This window comes from Ranitomeya variabilis, chromosome 1 (assembly GCF_051348905.1).
Source record: "Ranitomeya variabilis isolate aRanVar5 chromosome 1, aRanVar5.hap1, whole genome shotgun sequence".
In the NCBI taxonomy this organism is placed as follows: Eukaryota; Metazoa; Chordata; class Amphibia; order Anura; family Dendrobatidae; genus Ranitomeya; species Ranitomeya variabilis.
In genome coordinates this window covers 496195625-496215349 of record NC_135232.1, presented here as the reverse complement: position 1 = coordinate 496215349, position 19725 = coordinate 496195625, and the positions used below count along the sequence as shown (strand labels likewise).

General features: G+C 42.5%; 1 long non-coding RNA gene across 2 annotated transcripts in view; it reads right to left on the bottom strand.

Moving 5' to 3' along the window:
• LOC143765397 (uncharacterized) overlaps positions 1-19473 on the bottom strand; it is a 227404-nt gene extending 207931 nt beyond the window's left edge. The window contains exon 1 of one of the 2 annotated variants that reach the window (XR_013213382.1): positions 19394-19473. This is a non-coding gene — a long non-coding RNA (uncharacterized LOC143765397). Of the gene's footprint in view, positions 1-14957; positions 15003-19393 lie in introns of those variants that run through there. The other variant, XR_013213383.1, reaches the window with a different exon arrangement.
• Between the last annotated feature and the right edge of the window lie 252 nt (positions 19474-19725).

Here is a 19725-nt window from a genome sequence, read left to right as displayed (position 1 = left end):
TTGGATTCTTCAAAGACGTCACGATAGTCAGACAGGAACTCAGGAATTTCAGAGGGAATAGATGATGAAATGGAAACCACAGGTACATCCCCATGAGCCCCCTTACATCCCCAGCTCAACACAGACATAGCTCTCCAGTCGAGGACTGGGTTGTGAGATTGCAGCCAAGGCAATCCTAGCACCAAATCATCATGTAGATTATACAGCACCAGAAAGCGAATAATCTCCTGGTGACCCGGATTAATACGCATAGTTACTTGTGTCCAGTATTGTGGTTTATTATTAGCCAATGGGGTGGAGTCAATCCCTTTCAGAGGAATAGGAGTCTCCAAAGGCTCTAAATCATACCCACAGCGTTTGGCAAAGGACCAATCCATAAGACTCAAAGCGGCGCCAGAGTCGACATAGGCGTCCGTGGTAATAGATGACAAAGAGCAAATCAGGGTCACAGATAGAATAAACTTAGACGGTAAGGTGCAAATGGAAACAGATTTACCAAGTTTTTTAGTGCGCTTAGAGCATGCTGATATAACATGAGTAGAATCACCACAATAGAAACACAACCCATTTTTCCGTCTAAAATTCTGCCGCTCGCTTCGGGACAGAATTCTATCACACTGCATACTCTCTGGCGATTTCTCAGTGGACACCGCCAGATGGTGCACTGGTTTGCGCTCCCGCAAACGCCTATCGATCTGAATAGCCATTGTCATGGACTCATTCAGACCCGCAGGCACAGGGAACCCCACCATAACATCCTTAATGGCATCAGAGAGACCCTCTCTGAAAGTCGCCGCCAGGGCGCACTCATTCCACTGAGTAAGCACAGACCATTTACGGAATCTTTGGCAGTAGATTTCCGCTTCATCTTGCCCCTGAGATAGGGACATCAAAGTCTTTTCTGCCCGAAGCTCCAAATGAGGTTCGTCATAAAGCAACCCCAAGGCCAGAAAAAACGCATCCACATTGAGCAACGCAGGATCCCCTGGTGTCAATGAAAAAGCCCAGTCTTGAGGGTCGCCCCGGAGCAAGGAAATCACAATCCTGACCTGCTGTGCAGGGTCTCCGGCAGAGCGAGATTTCAGGGACAAAAATAATTTGCAATTATTTCGAAAATTCTGAAACCCAGATCTATTCCCCGAGAAAAATTCCGGCAAAGGAATTCTCGGCTCAGATACAGGTGCATGACAAACAAAATCTTGCAAATTTTGTACCTTCGTGGCGAGATTATTCAAACCTGCAGTTACCCTCTGAAGATCCATTACAAACAGGTGGACACAGAGCCATTCAAAGGGGAGAAAAAAAAAAAAAAAAAAAAAAAAATTTCAGCAGACTACTTATTTCTCTCCTTTCTCAGCCAAGGATTTTAACCCTTTAGTGGGCCGGTCAAACTGTCATGATCTCAATGGCAAGAGATCATAGCATAAGCATATATAGGAACTAGCTCTTGGAAGATGGGAACTGAGCTGACCATGAACTAAACCTAACACACAACTAGCAGTGGCCGGGTAGCATGCCTACGTTGATTCTAGATGCCCAGCACCAGCCGGAGGACTAAATAATGCTAGCAGAGGAAAATATTAGTCCTAGCTCACCTCTAGAGAAATACCCCAAAAGGAGACAGAGGCCCCCCACATGTATTGGCGGTGAATTAAGATGAAACAACAAACGTAGTATGAAAATAGGTTTAGCAAATTTGAGATCCACTTACTACATAGCAGAAGACAGAAAGGACACTTTCATGGTCAGCTAAAAACCCTAATCAAAACACCATCCAGAAATTACTTTAAAACTCTGGCATTAACTCATAACACCAGAGTGGCAATTCCTGTTCACAAGAGCTTTCCAGACACAGTAACGAAACTACAGCTGTGAACTGGAACAAAAATGCAAAAACAAACATGGACAAGAGTCCAACTTATCTAGTAGTTGTCTAGGAGCAGGAACAAGCACAGAGAGGCTTCTGATAACATTGTTGACCGGCAAGAAACTAACAGAGCAGCAAGGTTATATAGCGACTCCCACATCTTGATGGGAACAGGTGAACAGAGAAGATGAAGACACCAGTTCAATTCCACCAGTAGCCACCGGGGGAGCCCAGAATCCAAATTCACAACATTGGCCACTCTCTTCCCACTCCCTGTAGCGGTGGGATATGGGGTAATGAAGGGTTAATGCCACCTTGCTATTGGAAGGTGACATTAAGCCAGATTAATGATGGAGAGGCGTCAATTATGACACCTATCCATTATTAATCCAATTGTAGGAAAGGGTTAAAAAACACACACACACATGATTGAAAAGTATTTTAATGAAATAAACACAGCGGTTGTTGTAATAATTTATTGTTCTCTCAAATCCATTTGCAGTCCCTCGCTTGGCAACATAATAAACGCACAAGATACATACCTTCTGATGTACTGTCAGGTCCAACGATGTAATCCATCTGAAGGGGTTAACTAATATTACAAGCAGGAGCCCTGCTATAATGCAGCTGTGCTCCGTGCTTGTAATTCCCCTGCGAATGAATGAAATGTAGGTCATTGACCTACATTTCATTCATTCGCGGTGAGGCGCCCTCTGGTGGATGTTCTCATGAACTGCAGCCTGGGAACTTTTTCCCACGCTCCAGGTCATATGAGGACATCCACCAGGGGGCGCATCACCGCGACTGAAGGAAATGTAGGTCAATGACCTACATTTCATTCATTCGCAGGGGAATTACAAGCACGGAGCACAGCTGCATTATAGCAGGGCTCCTGCTTGTAATATTAGTTAACCCCTTCAGATGGATTACATCGTTGGACCTGACAGTACATCAGAAGGTATGTATCTTGTGCGTTTATTATGTTGCCAAGCGAGGGACTGCAAATGGATTTGAGAGAACAATAAATTATTACAACAACCGCTGTGTTTATTTCATTAAAATACTTTTCAATCGTGTGTGTGTGTTTTTTAACCCTTTCCTACAATTGGATTAATAATGGATAGGTGTCATAATTGACGCCTCTCCATCATTAATCTGGCTTAATGTCACCTTCCAATAGCAAGGTGGCATTAACCCTTCATTACCCCATATCCCACCGCTACAGGGAGTGGGAAGAGAGTGGCCAAGTGCCAGAATAGGCGCATCTTCCAGATGTGCCTTTTCTGGGGTGGCTGGGGGCAGATGTTTTTAGCCACGGGGGGGCCAATAACCATGGACCCTCTCCTGGCTATTAATATCTGCCCTCAGTCACTGGCTTTACCGCTCTGGCGGAGAAAATTGCGCGGGAGCCCACGCCAATTTTTTCCGCCATTTAACCCTTTATTTTAGCAGCTACAGCGCTGAAATTTTGCACATACACACTACTAACATTAGTAGTGTGGAATATGCAAAAAAAAAGGGGATATGAGATGGTTTACTGTATGTAACCATGTCTCATATCCTGTCGGGTTTGTGCAGGAGAAATGAAAAGCCGGCAATTGAATTAGCGGCTGTTCACAGATATCGCGCTGAATGAAATCTAAATACAGAATATATATATATATGTGTCTCAATGACATATATATATATATATACTGTATATATGTTTTAATGAACATTTGAGCACATAAATCCATTAGATGTCGGTTTTGCAAGCCTGCGAGAAAATATCGCAGTACGGATGCCATACGGATTACATACGGAGGATGCCATGCGCAAAATACGCTGACACACCCTGCCTACGGATCACTATTTTGGGAACATTTCACCGTATTTCGGCCGTATTACGGCCGTAAAATACGGACCGTATTGTCTTACGCCGAGTGTGACGCCGGCCTAAGGCGTTTTTGCCAACTACCTCCTCTAGGGGCGTATGGCACTCTTTCTGTGCCAAAGAATTTTCAGTGTCTTGAATCACCATTATGCATGGTAATAAAGGGTGTAAACAGCACCAGAGTATGATTGATTTTTTTTTAAATATCTTACTTAAGTGTTTGGAAATTCGCAGTTTTAATTTTCTGGTAGTACAAACATGTACATATTACATCTGTTTCCATTACACTTAAAAAAAAAACTTTTGGGTTTTAACCAACAGGTTTTTTTGGTTGGACTTTGGAAGAGGCTCAGCGAAAGCATATTACCCAGGGTCCAACCTTTTTTGTCACAAATCTGCAGTCCTGAGATATGATTTTTGTAAATGCGCCCTGAATGAACTGACTTCTATATCCACTTTCTGGCAATCTGATATGTATAACATTACTTTCCGCAAGAAAACAGTTGTCATCTGAACAAGTGCGTTTAGCACGTAACATTTCTCCACAAGGGCTAGCCCTAGTAGTATGTATGCTTGAGGTGGCAGCTTATTGATTGGAGAATAGTATTGCCTAATATGCTTTTCATGTACAAAAAGGTATGTACCTGATTGGCACTGCAATCTGCTTTTAGGAAAATATCCAAAAATGAAATTTAATTAGAATGTGGATCAGCCATGAACTTCATAGTAAATGTATTGTCATTTAGATATTGAAGAAATTCAGAGAATTCTAATGTGCTTCCCACCCACACAAGGTTGGTAAGGGCACGAGTGATGTTCCTGGACACATGCTGGACGCCACACCAGAAGAAAAAGTGGCAGCTGGGGACCAAGTACCAAGGGACGGCTGCCTCCATGAAGTCTGTGGAAATCCTCCATGTCCTCAAGCCTAAACAGTAACATTTTCATTGCAAGCACTATCAACACTACAGGCCTCTGATTTGTTATACTGTGCACACACAGACCTAGACAAGCACTCTCCCCCTCCAATAAGGGTATGTTTCCACGTTCAGGAAACGCTGCGTTTTTGACGCTGCGTTTTTCCGCAGCGTCAAAAACGCAGCGTCCAGATGTTACAGCATAGTGGATGGGATTTCATGAAATCCAGACTCCACTATGCGTTAAAAAACGCATGCGTTTTTGCCGCGAAAACGCATGCGTGGTGCGTTTTTCCAGAACGCAGCATGTTGCTACTATGAGCAAAACACGCAGGAACACCGCAGGTGACCTGCCAGTGACCTCAGGTGCAGTTTTGGTCAGGATTTTACCTGCATAAAATCCTGACCAAAGCCTGAAGCAAAACTGAACGTGGAAACATACCTTTACTGTCACAGAGCTGAGCAAATTCATCAGTGTGCCGATCTGGGCGGCACCTGTCAAAAGGCATGGTCCATAAACAGCCTAAAACACAGCAAAGGTATCTCATTGCTGAAAGTCAGGAGAAGGGTACAAGAAATATATAATGTTTAGAAGATTAAAATCATGAAAACTCCAGTAACATGAGCACCTTAGTTTCATTGTATGGATCGATACCTGCAGTTTAGTAGTTTATAAAATGCTCCATGATTCATTGTATCTTGTATCAGTTAATGATACAAAAAAGCTAGAATTGCATTCTAATCTGACAAATGGAAATCTCCTACAGCTATGATAGCAAAAAGTAGAGAAATTATGACTGTTCTTTTACATACTCTTCATGTAATTTGCGCATATTTTCATCTTACTACATGGCTCACACACGTAAATCATAAACAAAGCTGTTACATCGTCAAACAATAATAAGTGTGGTTTAACACCTAAAACTAAATTATGAATGCTTTATTGCAGACAAATTTAACCCCATATCTGCCTGCTATGGTATACAGAGTGGTCCAGTGATAATGCAGCAGTAGTGCCTACACCATCACTTGCTAGAGGGAGCTGTACTATACAGCTGAAAAACAGCTCTAATGTTTGAGATCCAAAGATACTAATCCTGTGTAATTGCTAGCATAAATTTATACTTGATACTCTTAATCCCTTTCTGACCATTTTTGCGCTTTCGTTTTTCTCTCCACTTTTTCCACGAGTCATAGCTTTTTATTTTTCCATCCACAGAGCCATATGAGTTCTTGTTTTTTTTCTGTGTGATGAGTTGAACTTTTAAAAGACACCATCCCATGTACTGTAAAACAAGAAAAACCTCAAAGTGCATTGAAATTGCACAAACAATCAATTGTTTTTATTGTTTTTGTTTTTATGCCATTGATTGAATGGTAAAATTGACCTACCAATATAATTTCATAAGGAGCAGTCCACCAACAGTTTGCCATAGCATGCTGTCGGACCTTTGTAAACATGTCAATGGGGAGGTCAATGGGTGCGTGAAATGGCACCCATCCTGGTTCACTGGCAGTAAATGCCATTATCAAGAGAATGGCAGTGGCATTTAAGAGGTTAACATCAGCATGAGATGCTCAGCTCCACCTGCTGCTTTTAGGCTACGTTCCCACAATGAGTATTTGGTGAATTTATGATGTTGAACATTTTTTGTTGTATTTCATGTTTGATTGCCCTTTTTTACTTGTGTTTTATCATGATATGACATTTCGTTTTTTCTCTTTTTTTGGTATGTCAGATTTTAAAAAAAGCTGCTTCAGTTTTAATACTTTCTGGTATTTGGCTTTGACAAACCCTTATTTATACAGTCATGAGTGGCTTGAATGCATTTTTCTGCACTGGAAATGCTCTGTAAATATATATGCATTATTTACCTGTTACCTGCAGAATTTTGGCATCTAATACAAGTCTACGAGGACAATCTGCACATAAAACTCAACGTAAACTCAAGAGATAGACATGTTGCGGATTTGAAACAGTGGTGCAAGCTCAGCTCAGCTATATTTTTTAGACTGTCTAGTATTACTTTAAACTATTAGTTGACTTATGAAAACAAAAAAAAATGAAGCACACGTTTAGCATACTGAAAAAAATGCAATAATCCACACCCCTATTTTCTGGCACATACAGTTCTGTGAAAAAGTGTTTGCCCCCTTCCTGATTTCCTGTTCTTTGCCATCTTTGTCACACTTAAATGTTGCAGCTCACCAAACAAATTTAAATATTAGACAAAGATAACACAAGTGAACACAAAATGCAGTTTTTAAATTAAGGTCTGTATTATTAAGGGAAAAAGAAATTCAAACCTACAGGGCCCTGCGTGAAAAAGTGATTGCCCCCCACCACACCTTAAAACATAAATTAACTGTGGTTTATCACATCTTTTTAACAATCAAACAAAATAAAATATTGATGGAACAATGATTCTGTCGTAAAGTACACATCTGGGAAATGTATTATCTATTTTGTTATCTACTATAAGGTCATAAAAATTAAAAGTTTAAAAATTGCTAATTTTTAACAAACTTCTGATCATTTCATAAATAAAAACAATTATTTTTTTTACTAAAATTTACCACTAATACAAAGGTACAATTTGTCACAAAAAAACTGTCAGAGAATCACTGGGATATGTTGAAGTACTCCAGAGTTCTTACCACATAAATTGACACAGGTCAAAATTGATAAATGGGGTTTGGTCATTAAGGTCAAAAGTGGCTTAGTCATTAAGGATAGTGTTGAGCATTCCGATACCGCAAGTATCGGGTATCGGCCGATATTTGCGGTATCGGAATTCCGATACCGAGTTCCGATATTTTTGCGATATCGGGAATCGGGATCGGGATGCATATTCATGTGTAAAATAAAGAATAAATGACGTCGCGGTCTTGTGATTGGTCGCGTAACCGCTCACGTGACCACGACGTCATCAAAGGTCCTTCACTCGCTCATTCTTAGGAACGGAGGCAGCCGGTTGCAGCGGTTACAACCAGGGCGCGTCCGAGGGTGAGTATATCCCTATTTTTTATTTTTATTCTTTATTTTACACATGAATATGGATCCCAGGGCCTGACGGAGAGTTTCCTCTCCTTCAGACCCTGGGAATCATCTAGGATCACTTCCGATATTTGTGTCCTATTGACTTGTATTGGTATCGGGTATCGGTATCGGCGATATCCGATATTTTTCGGATATCGGCCGATACAATCCGATACTGATACCGGTATACTTTCAAATATCGGAAGGTATCTCTCAAGGGTTTAAAGGGAACCTGTCACCAGAGAAAATGCTATTAACCTACAGATATGGGGTTAATCTGAATGATAATAGTGTTACTAACCTGCTTGGTGCCTGCACTTAGCTGAACACTGCCGGGGAGAATAAAAGTTAATTTTCTCCACGCAGCGTTTAGCTAAGTGCAGGCGCCGGGCAGGTTAGTAACACTATTTTCATACAGATTAACCCCATATCTGTAGGTTAATAGCATTTTTCTGGTGACAGGTTCCCGGTCATTCTTATGTTATAAAACTGGTATAGTTAGTTAGCATGATAACAAACTTACAGAAGTGTGGGTCAATAAATAGTAGCTTACCAAAAAATATAAGTTTAAAAGTTTACTTTTAACATATAATTTTAAAAAAATAGAAATGAGAAAAATGAACCCAAACAGGCACGATACAGGAAAAAGGACCGGTAATGGATAATGTACACATTGGATGAGGATTCTCCCTATGTGGAGGTAACATTAGTCCTCAACAATCAGTTATGAACAAATACCACACAAAAGACAAATGGTTTTATGTCTACAGAAACAATGATAAATATAATTGTTTCCTCTCTCACCTTAGCAAATACCTATAGCGTGTCCCTACCTTGCAGGGGAGGGTGACACCCTCATTTGAATGCAAAGTTGAGCCCCCCGCTCACCGACAGCTTGCCCTGAGAGATCCTATAAATTACTATACTTTTTAATTATATGATCAAGACAGCTGAGTGTCCTACAAACCTATCAAATAGCACTACTTGAAACATCAAACATCATAACATTAGAATTATTAAAGCCACTCTGGGGCAACCCTCCAGACACAAGGCAGATAGGCAATTACTGAATCAGGTTTTGGCCTATTCATATATAGAATAAGAAGGGCATAGGAAACAGATGACAGGGCATCCAAAAATATCACCTATGTACTGCCTCTGTCATGTCGCTTTATGTGCAAATAGCACAACAATATATTCAGGGCCTGTTGGAAAGTTGGATAACACAACAAGGCCGGAGTCACACTAGAGAGGAATATGGACGAGTGCTATGCGGCAAAAAAATCGCATAGCACAAGGACCAATGTTAATCTATGGGGCAGCCCCCAACATGCTGCGATTTGCACCGTATATCGGCTGAGACTTGCCAATGAAAGTCTACGGGGGCAAGAAAAATACGGATTACACACGGACCATCAGTGTGACTTGCGAGAAATACGCACCGGTGTTCTATAGAAAAGCCGGCAATTTATGTGCGGTGTACAGTAAAATCACACTGACAGTTTACAATAGAATAGATAGAATATATATATATATATATATATACACTCACCGGCCACTTTATTAGGTACACCATGCTAGTAACGGGTTGGACCCCCTTTTGCCTTCAGAACTGCCTCAATTCTTCGTGGCATAGATTCAACAAGGTGCTGGAAGCATTCCTCAGAGATTTTGGTCCATATTGACATGATGGCATCACACAGTTGCCGCAGATTTGTCGGCTGCACATCCCAAAGATGCTCCATACAAGGCAGGATGGATCCATGCTTTCATGTTGTTTACGCCAAATTCTGACCCTACCATCCGAATGTCGCAGCAGAAATCGAGACTCATCAGACCAAGCAACATTTTTCCAATCTTCTACTGTCCAATTTCGATGAGCTTGTACAAATTGTAGCCTCAGTTTCCTGTTCTTAGCTGAAAGGAGTGGTACCCGGTGTGGTCTTCTGCTGCTGTAGCCCATCTGCCTCAAAGTTCGACGCACTGTGCGTTCAGAGATGCTCTTAGGCCTACCTTGGTTGTAACGGGTGGCGATTTGAGTCACTGTTGCCTTTCTATCAGCTCGAACCAGTCTGCCCATTCTCCTCTGACCTCTGGCATCAACAAGGCATTTCCGCCCACAGAACTGCCGCTCACTGGATTTTTTTTCTTTTTCGGACCATTCTCTGTAAACCCTAGAGATGGTTGTGCGTGAAAATCCCAGTAGATCAGCAGTTTCTGAAATACTCAGACCAGCCCTTCTGGCACCAACAACCATGCCACGTTCAAAGGCACTCAAATCACCTTTCTTCCCCATACTGATGCTCGGTTTGAACTGCAGGAGATTGTCTTGACCATGTCTACATGCCTAAATGCACTGAGTTGCCGCCATGTGATTGGCTGATTAGAAATTAAGTGTTAACAAGAAGTTGGACAGGTGTACCTAATAAAGTGGCCAGTGAGTGTATATATATATATACACATATAACCTACAAGAGACATAGAGTACAAAGTCCAAATATGTAAAAATATAACAATTTTATTCCAAAAAATAATTTTATCAATAATTCATATAATAGAAAAAGGCGATGGACAAGTGGCAGACAGTGTCAAAAAAATCCATTGCACAATTCCACACTATAAAATATCAGGCATGGGATAGAAAATATATAAATGGCACATTCTTTGTAGTAATATAGCATGTGACCATCAGGCTGTAAATACTGGTCACCTGGTAGGGACCAAAGTAGCTAGTGCAAAAAAAAAAAATAAGGAAATGTCCAAATAAAGAGGGAATATTCGCATAATCAACTAATTATACCATGATATAAAAAATGTAAGAAGTTAGGAACAATCCCGCAAATATTTGTGCAATACAATGAAACCAGACCAAATATAGGTGCACAAAAAGACATGTCACCCATGGTAACCTGTGTGTGGTATTGTAGTGCAATGGAGAACAGCTGTAATCCATATCTGGAGGTTAAATAGTTTACAACCGGTTTACTGTATGGATTTACTGTATGTATACCATGTCTCCTACCCTGTCGGGTTCTGCAATGATTTTACAGAAGCTGACAAATTAATTATCGACTATTCTGCTATCTATCTCTCTATGAAATGTAAAGATATATATATATATATTTATGTGTCTCACTGACATATATATATATATATATATATATATACACTCACCGGCCACTTTATTAGGTACACCATGCTAGTAACGGGTTGGACCCCTTTTGCCTTCAGAACTGCCTCAATTCTTCGTGGCATAGATTCAACAAGGTGCTGGAAGCATTCCTCAGAGATTTTGGTCCATATTGACATGATGGCATCACACAGTTGCCGCAGATTTGTCGGCTGCACATCCCAAAGATGCTCCATACAAGGCAGGATGGATCCATGCTTTCATGTTGTTTACGCCAAATTCTGACCCTACCATCCGAATGTCGCAGCAGAAATCAAGACTCATCAGACCAAGCAACGTTTTTCCAATCTTCTACTGTCCAATTTCGATGAGCTTGTACAAATTGTAGCCTCAGTTTCCTGTTCTTAGCTGAAAGGAGTGGTACCCGGTGTGGTCTTCTGCTGCTGTAGCCCATCTGCCTCAAAGTTCGACGCACTGTGCGTTCAGAGATGCTCTTAGGCCTACCTTGGTTGTAACGGGTGGTGATTTGAGTCACTGTTGCCTTTCTATCAGCTCAAACCAGTCTGCCCATTCTCCTCTGACCTCTGGCATCAACAAGGCATTTCCGCCCACAGAACTGCCGCTCACTGGATTTTTTTTCTTTTTCGGACCATTCTCTGTAAACCCTAGAGATGGTTGTGCGTGAAAATCCCAGTAGATCAGCAGTTTCTGAAATACTCAGACCAGCCCTTCTGGCACCAACAACCATGCCACGTTCAAAGGCACTCAAATCACCTTTCTTCCCCATACTGATGCTCGGTTTGAACTGCAGGAGATTGTCTTGACCATGTCTACATGCCTAAATGCACTGAGTTGCCGCCATGTGATTGGCTGATTAGAAATTAAGTGTTAACAAGAAGTTGGACAGGTGTACCTAATAAAGTGGCCAGTGAGTGTATATATACTGTATATATGCTTTGACGAACATTTGAGCCCATGGATCCATTATATGTCCATTTTGCAAGTGTGCAAGAAAATCTCACCATACGGATGCTATACGGATATCACACGGATACTTAGATGTGAGGAGATCGCATCCTCGCATTGCAAAAGGATTACACCCGGATCACTGTTCAGGGAACATTTGTGCGATTCTCCGCCATCAAAATCGGACCGATTTTTTATATGTTAAGTGTGACTCCAACCCAATAAATACTTTCAAGATACATTTCCTTAAAGTATTAGTCCCACAAATGAAACTTGCATCTATTTTGAGCACAGGGCCCGTCACACATGATGTAAGTGGTGAGGTAGACAAAATTGTGGCCATCTCTCCACTAACAGCGAAACAAACTACATCTACTATTGTGGCACATCCTGGAACTATGGGAGCACCCATTAAAGTGGAATAACAAAAAAATGAATATTATTTGCTAGATAAAAATAAATATTATTTACAACCGACTTTACTGAACAAAATGTATAATTCCCAAAGAAATAGAAAGTTCAGCTTTCCCAATTTTAAAAATTGGAAATCAAATTTGCCTACAAGCCATCTCAGCATATTCTTAGCATCTACTCAGTAATCCAAATACACAAAATTAGCTCAAAGTATGGGATCACCCATACAGCACTATTGAGGCAGCACATCAAACTTGCCTCATCAATAGTGTTGAGCATTCCGATACCGCAAGTATCGGGTATCGGCCGATACTTGCGGGTATCGGAATTCCGATACCGAGATCCGATACTTTTGTGGTATCGGGTATCGGTATCGAAACAACATTAATGTGTAAAAGAAAGAATTAAAATAAAAAATATTGCTATACTCACCTCTCCGACGCAGCCTGGACCTCACCGAGGGAACCGGCAGCGTTCTTTTCTTAAAATGCGCGCTTTTCCTTCCTTCCGTGACGTCACGGCTTCTGATTGGTCGCGTGCCGCCCATGTGGCCGCGACGCGACCAATCTGACGTAATTTTCAGGTCCTTCTAGGCATTCAGTATTTTAAAATTACGTTCCGGCGTTGTGATTGGTCGCGTCGCGGTCACCGACGCGACCAATCACAAGCCGTGACGTCACGGGAGGCAGGAGACGCGCGCATTTTAAAATGCGCGCGTGTCCAGCCTCCCGTGACGTCACGGCTTGTGATTGGTCGCGTCGCCCATGTGACCGCGACGCGACCAATCACAACGCCGGAACGTAATTTTAAAATCCTGAAGGACCTGAAATTACGTCACGGCTTGCTGTGATTGGTTGCGTCGCGGCCACATGGGCGACGCGACCAATCACAAGCCGTGACGTCACGGGAGGCTGGACACACGCGCATTTTAAAATGCGCGCGTCTCCTGCCTCCCGTGACGTCACGGCTTGTGATTGGTCGCGTCGCCCATGTGACCGCGACGCGACCAATCACAACGCCGGAACGTAATTTTAAAATACTGAATGCCTAGAAGGACCTGAAAATTACGTCACGGCTTGCTGTGATTGGTCGCGTCGCGGCCACATGGGCGGCACGCGACCAATCAGAAGTCGTGACGTCACGGAAGGAAGGAAAAGCGCGCATTTTAAGCAAAGAAGGCTCCCGGTTCCCTCGGTGAGGTCCAGGCTGCGTCGGAGAGGTGAGTATAGCAATATTTTTTATTTTAATTCTTTATTTTACACATTAATATGGTTCCCAGGGCCTGAAGGAGAGTTTCCTCTCCTTCAGACCCTGGGAACCATCAGGGATACCGTCCGATACTTGAGTTGAGTCCCATTGACTTGTATTGGTATCGGGTATCGGTATCGGATTAGATCCGATACTTTGCCGGTATCGGCCGATACTTTCCGATACCGATACTTTCAAGTATCGGACGGTATCGCTCAACACTACTCATCAACAACACTGTTAGGCCCCTTCACATGACCATACAAAACACGTACATGTTACACCGATATCGGTGTCACCAGTGTTTTCGATCAGTGTGCCATCCATGTGCCATCCGTGTTTTTCGGTATGGATACTGGAAATGAAATTGCAAAGCTTCTTACATACTTTCCATGTTAAACATGTACAGCACACGGACGGCATGTTTACCATAGACTTGTATTGGCCCTTGTCATCTGTGCTGCTGGTAAAACACGGACATGAGTGCAGCACCGTAGGTTAAATAGGGCACCCCTGGCATCTGTGAAAAACATGATAGGTCGTGTGAAGGGGCCGTATAGTCACAAAATAGAAAACATTAGCAGAATTGCCGTCTTTTTCTATGTCCTACCTCACAAACAGCAGAATAAAAAGCGATAAAAAAAAGTCTTACATATCCCCCAACCTACTCCCTGATGGTTATTATTCACTTTGCAGCTATAATATAACATTCTGCCACAAGACCCCTGCAGCCCAGTGCTAAGACTGGCACAGATCCCCGGAGCCACAAAATGACTGCAGCCTAGTGAGTAGACTGGCGGAGAACCCAGTAGCCACAAAATGACTGCAGCCCAGTGTTAAGACTGGCAGAGACCCCCGGAGCCATAAAATGACTGCAGCCCATTGCGGAGACAGGCAGAGACCCCCGGAGCCACAAAATGACTGCAGCCCAGTGCGGAGACTGGCGGAGACCCCCCCAGCACCACAAAATGACTGCAGCCCAGTGCGGAGACTGGTGGAAACACTGGGAGCCACAAAATTACTGCAGCCCAGTGTGGAGACTGGCAGAGACCCCCCAGAGCCACAAGACCACTGCAGCCCAGTGCTGAGACTGGCAGAGACCCCCAGAGCATCAGTGCTAGAGCTGCAGGGGATTTATCATTTCATACTATTTTTTTTTTACATTCTCAGAAAACCCCTGTAGTGTCTGTTCACACCCACCATTTTTGCTGTGGATTGATCTACAGTGTTGGCAGGAAATATTCTGCTTTTTAGCAGCCTTTTCACTTGCATTTTTGTGTCACATTCATTTGAATAGGGGAAGAAACGCTGCAGAAATGCACATCCTATATACTGTATGTACATGCATATATAGATAAATATACACACATGGACCACAGATATACACAATCATACTATATACTGTATATATGTACACACATACTATATACACTTATACAGACACACTGTATACTGCACATATACACACACAGATACACATACAAATATATATGTATACTTACTAGGTCCTGGTGCTTCACTTCTGCTGCAAACATTTTCCTGACTGAGGCTACGTTCACATTTGCGTTGTGCGCCGCAGCGTCGGCGCCGCAGCGCACAACGCAAACAAAAACGCGGCAAAACGCACGCTAAAACGCTGCGTTTTGCGCCGCATGCGTCCTTTTTGGCCGAAAGTTGGACGCAAAAAAAATGCAACTTGAAGCGTTTCTTGCGTCCAACGCTTGCGGCCATGCGGCGCAAAACGCAGCACAACGCATGTCCATGCGCCCCCATGTTAAATATAGGGGCGCATGATGCATGCGGCGCCGCTGCGGCGCCCGACGCTGCGGCGCTGACCGCAAATGTGAACGTAGCTTGACATGGCTCTGACCTCTGCTGTATTGTGAGAATCCCCCCACTCACTCTCAACTTAACCTCCTGACACTGCAGGGAGATTGAAAGGGGGAATGTAGGGGGGTTTGGGAAAGACGATCAAGGACTTCAGAGGATGCATAGCGTTATTCATAAAGGGGCTGCAGATGCAGGGGGCCCCCTTTGTGGGTGGCAGTAGCTGGGGCTGGGGGTGGGCCCACTGGAGGATTCTCAGGTGTCCGGTGCCCAAGTCCAACCCTGTAGTCATATATATATACCACCCACAGGCTGATCGCCTCCATGCCATGCCACATTGATGCAGTAATTGATGCAAAAGGAGCCTTGACCAAGTATTGAATGCATTTACTGAATATACATTTCAGGAGACCAATATTTCGGATTTTAAAATCATTTTTTCAAGCAGGTGTTATAAAGTATTCTAATTTACTGAGATAATGACTTTTGGGTTTTCATTAGCTGTAAGCCATAATCATCAACATTAACAGAGATAAACACTTGAAATAGATCACTGTTTGTAATGACTCTATATAATATCAGAGTTTCACTTTTTGAATTGAAGAACTGAAATAAATTCACTTTTTGATGATATTCTAATTTTGTAAGAAGCACTTGTATAATAAATGAGGTATTGGTCAATATTTTGGCCAAGATATGCAAGCTCGCAACCCACGTCAAGGGTCCTCATACTTGCAAGTCCTAAACTTAATAGCAAAACCACAAAAAAGACTAATAATCTTCCAAACTCCAAAAATTCAAGAATTAATACAGCAAAAAAGGGGCAGCAGTGCTTACCCGCCCAGGTTTCAGAACAAATGCACTATCAAGATGCAGCAAACCCATGCAGTAAAGATGGCAGCAACACAGATGCAAAATACTGATGAGACAACCACTCACAACATACTATTTCATGGAGGGGGTGGTTGCTTAGTATTAAATTGCACAAAAATGGCTTGGGCACTGGTCACACACAGGGAATACACAGGGAATGTGGCTTACAGCCTATTAGTGACGCCCATACTTTATTAGGCAGGCTGCCCAGCACTACATAGGTGCATCCCATGAGAACAGACACGGCAGCTTACAAGGCCAAGGATACTAACAAGAACTGTCAATCAAGTAAATTAAGAGGGTCGAGAGCTATATGCTCCTGAGGGCAAATGTTGAGAAAAACCTTTTCATTTTGCAAGTCTAAGGCTATGTTGGCATGTCCAGTAATCATCAGAATGAATCCAGCAATAATCCATATTATGCTTTGGGACTGTTTTTCGGCAGCTGGAGTTGGGGCTGTAGTCAAGGTTGAGGGAATCATGAAAAGTTCCAAATATCAGTCAATTTTACCTTACAACAACCCTAAGCATACCTTCAAATCAACAAAAGAATGGCTCCACCAGAAGAAGGTCAAAGTTTTGGAATGGCCCATCCAAAGCCAAGACCTGAATCCAATCGAAAATCAGTGTGTTACCAGAAAAAGGCTGCACATACAAGATACCCCCACAATCTGACCGATTTGGAGCTCTACTGAAAGAGCAAGTGGGAAAAGATTGCCACTTCTAGATGTGCCATGCTGAAAGACTCCCACCCAAAAAGAATGAATGCTGTCATAAATTCAAAGTACCGTATTTTCCGGCGTATAAGACGACTTTTTAACCCCCGAAAATCTTCTTAAAAGTCGGGGGTCGTCTTATACGCCGGGAATCGACTTGTACGCCGGTGTATATGGTGGGTGGGGAGGGGGAGTGATCCTGATGACGAGGGGGCGTCTCACAGGAAAGTGAGTAATCCCCATTACCTTATCCTAGCGGTGCAGCGTGGGGGTCTCAGTGCTGGGAGCGGCGGCGGCTGCTGTGTTCTGGTGCGGCGGCTCCTCTTCTGTGTGGGGCCTCTGTGCTGTGCGGTGGCGGTGGCGGCGGCATATCTTTATCCAGTTGGGGCTCCTCCGGCATCTCCTTAGCCCTGGAGGCCCCGCCGCAACTCCATCGGTGCAATGTGGTGGCCTCCGGGAAAATGGCCGCTGCTCAGATTCAGATCTCGTGTCCCGAGATTTCGGGACGAGATCTGAATCTGAGCAGCGGCCATTTTCCCGGAGGCCACCGCATCGCACCTATTGAGCTGCCTCCGGGAAAATGGCCGCTGCATTGCACCGATGGAGTTGCGGCGGGGCCTCCAGGGCTAAGGAGATGCCGGAGGAGCCCCAACTGGATAAAGATATGCCGCCGCCACCGCCACCGCACAGCACAGAGGCCCCACACAGAAGAGGAGCCGCCGCACCAGTGCACAGCAGCCGCCGCACCAGAGCACAGCAGCCGCCGCCGCCGCCACTCCCAGCACTGAGACCCCCACGCTGCACCGCTACGATAAGGTAATGGGGGATACTCACTTTCCTGTGAGACGCCCCCTCGTCATCAGGATCACTCCCCCCCCCCCCCCAAAAGGCACATATTCACCGGCCCTATAAGACGACATAGGGTGTATAAGAAGACCCCCGACTTTTAAGAAGATTTTATATTTTAACTGGTAAAGTTGGGGGGTCGTCTTATACGCCCAGTCGTCTTATACGCCGGAAAATACGGTATTAATTTAAGCATGTGCATATTTATGTAATCACATTATTTTAGTTCTTTTTTCTTTCGTTTTTCACTCAAAAAGATTTTCAATTGATTTGTGCAGATTATAGATTACATTAAAGGTGTAAAAAGTTCTGAAATGATTCTTATTGCGTTTATTGTTTTACATGGCAAAAACCTGGCATTTTAACAGGGGTGCGTAGACTTGTTTTCGTTTCACTCCACGTGTGCACATTGGGGGCTAGGTCAGTTGTATGTGTATAGGGGATGCATGAATGGTTTGGGCTTGTATTGGGTTTCTTGCATCGACATCTCTCAGTTATTATTCTTTGTTGCTTATTGTTTATGCATGTCCATGTAGTCCATTGTATTTTATTGTTACAGATATTGATAGTATTCCATATTATACTGTGCTACATATATTTAATAGTGGTACATAGTCACTATGGCCCCGATTTGTGAACACTGGCATTTTGTTCACCAGTTTTATTGAGGGGCGTGCAGGAAAAAAGATATGCTAAATTCATTAATTGGTGCACGCCATTTTATGACTAAGGCATATTTTATTGGTGGAGTGCGCCTTTTTGCGCCTCACTAGAAATGTTGGGACTGTTAATGAATTTGATTTGAGGCTTCACTTTCATTACTGTTATTGAAAATGTCTGCAGGATTTGGGGATATACTAGTTCTCTTCCTGTCAGTCTTGACAAATCTTTATGACTATATTAAGCTAATAAGTACTTTTAAAAGAAAGCATAATTAATGGTGAAACACGTCAATATTCATGTTTTCTCATCTTGTTTCGAGATAATGGGCTCTGCATTTACGGATATCAATCACCCCGACCAGTAATTGCTAATGTTCCAAGACGGAAAATTGCTAGAACATCCATATATGTGTGTTTATATGAAAAGAGCATATTCTTCAAAGAATAAAAGTAATTTCCTACATGGAGAAAAGGAAAATATTTGGAGACAAGTGATATTCCGAACAAGTGTTAACTATATTGTTATTGGTAGCATGACATAATAACAAAAAACATGTTTTGCTTAGTATTCATATCTCAGACACGTTTTTTGGCTGTTCCTTCCACTTTCATTACTGAACCCACAAAATAGCAATGAGCGTAATATTTACACTTCAGTCGATGCTTTAAAAGCTGTCTTGTTTTTATTTTTAACTTGGCAGAAGACATCTAAATCCCTGTTTCTGTAGTTTTAATCAGCAAGTGCCATATTGTTTTAATGTACAACATGCATGCTAGACACATACTGCAACATATTGAGCATTTCAAATAGTTTGTCATTAACAATCGGGTTAGGTAGCTAAAAGTATAGTCAAATATTTACATTTTCCAGGAAAGTTCCAATCAATGTAAAATCATTGGCAAAAACAATGTTTCATAATTTCATATATACTGATGTAAGCTGAGAAATTAGCAGCCACTGTTTCCACATTAATTGTAAAATGTAATAATACAGGTAAATGGTAGATCTACTTACAGTGCAATGCTCCTTGCTTCAATATCAGAAGGGAATTTGCAGCTTTTACTTGCTATTTTATATAAACCCTTGAATAAGAGGTTCAAGGGAGATAAGTCAGATGTATGGGAAATTCATGGCTGACTAATTTGGTGGGTGGCAAATTTGAGTCACCATTTTATTATTCAAGAAAAGTACAAAACCTAAATGCAACCTTCTCCATAAAAGCAATCTGCCTAATATACTAATATAATTAATGTGGTAGTACTTCATGTTCATGATGACAAACCATTATTCACAGATATGACTGTACAAAAGTTCTCAGTTCTTTAGTGGGAGACTGTATTATTTTG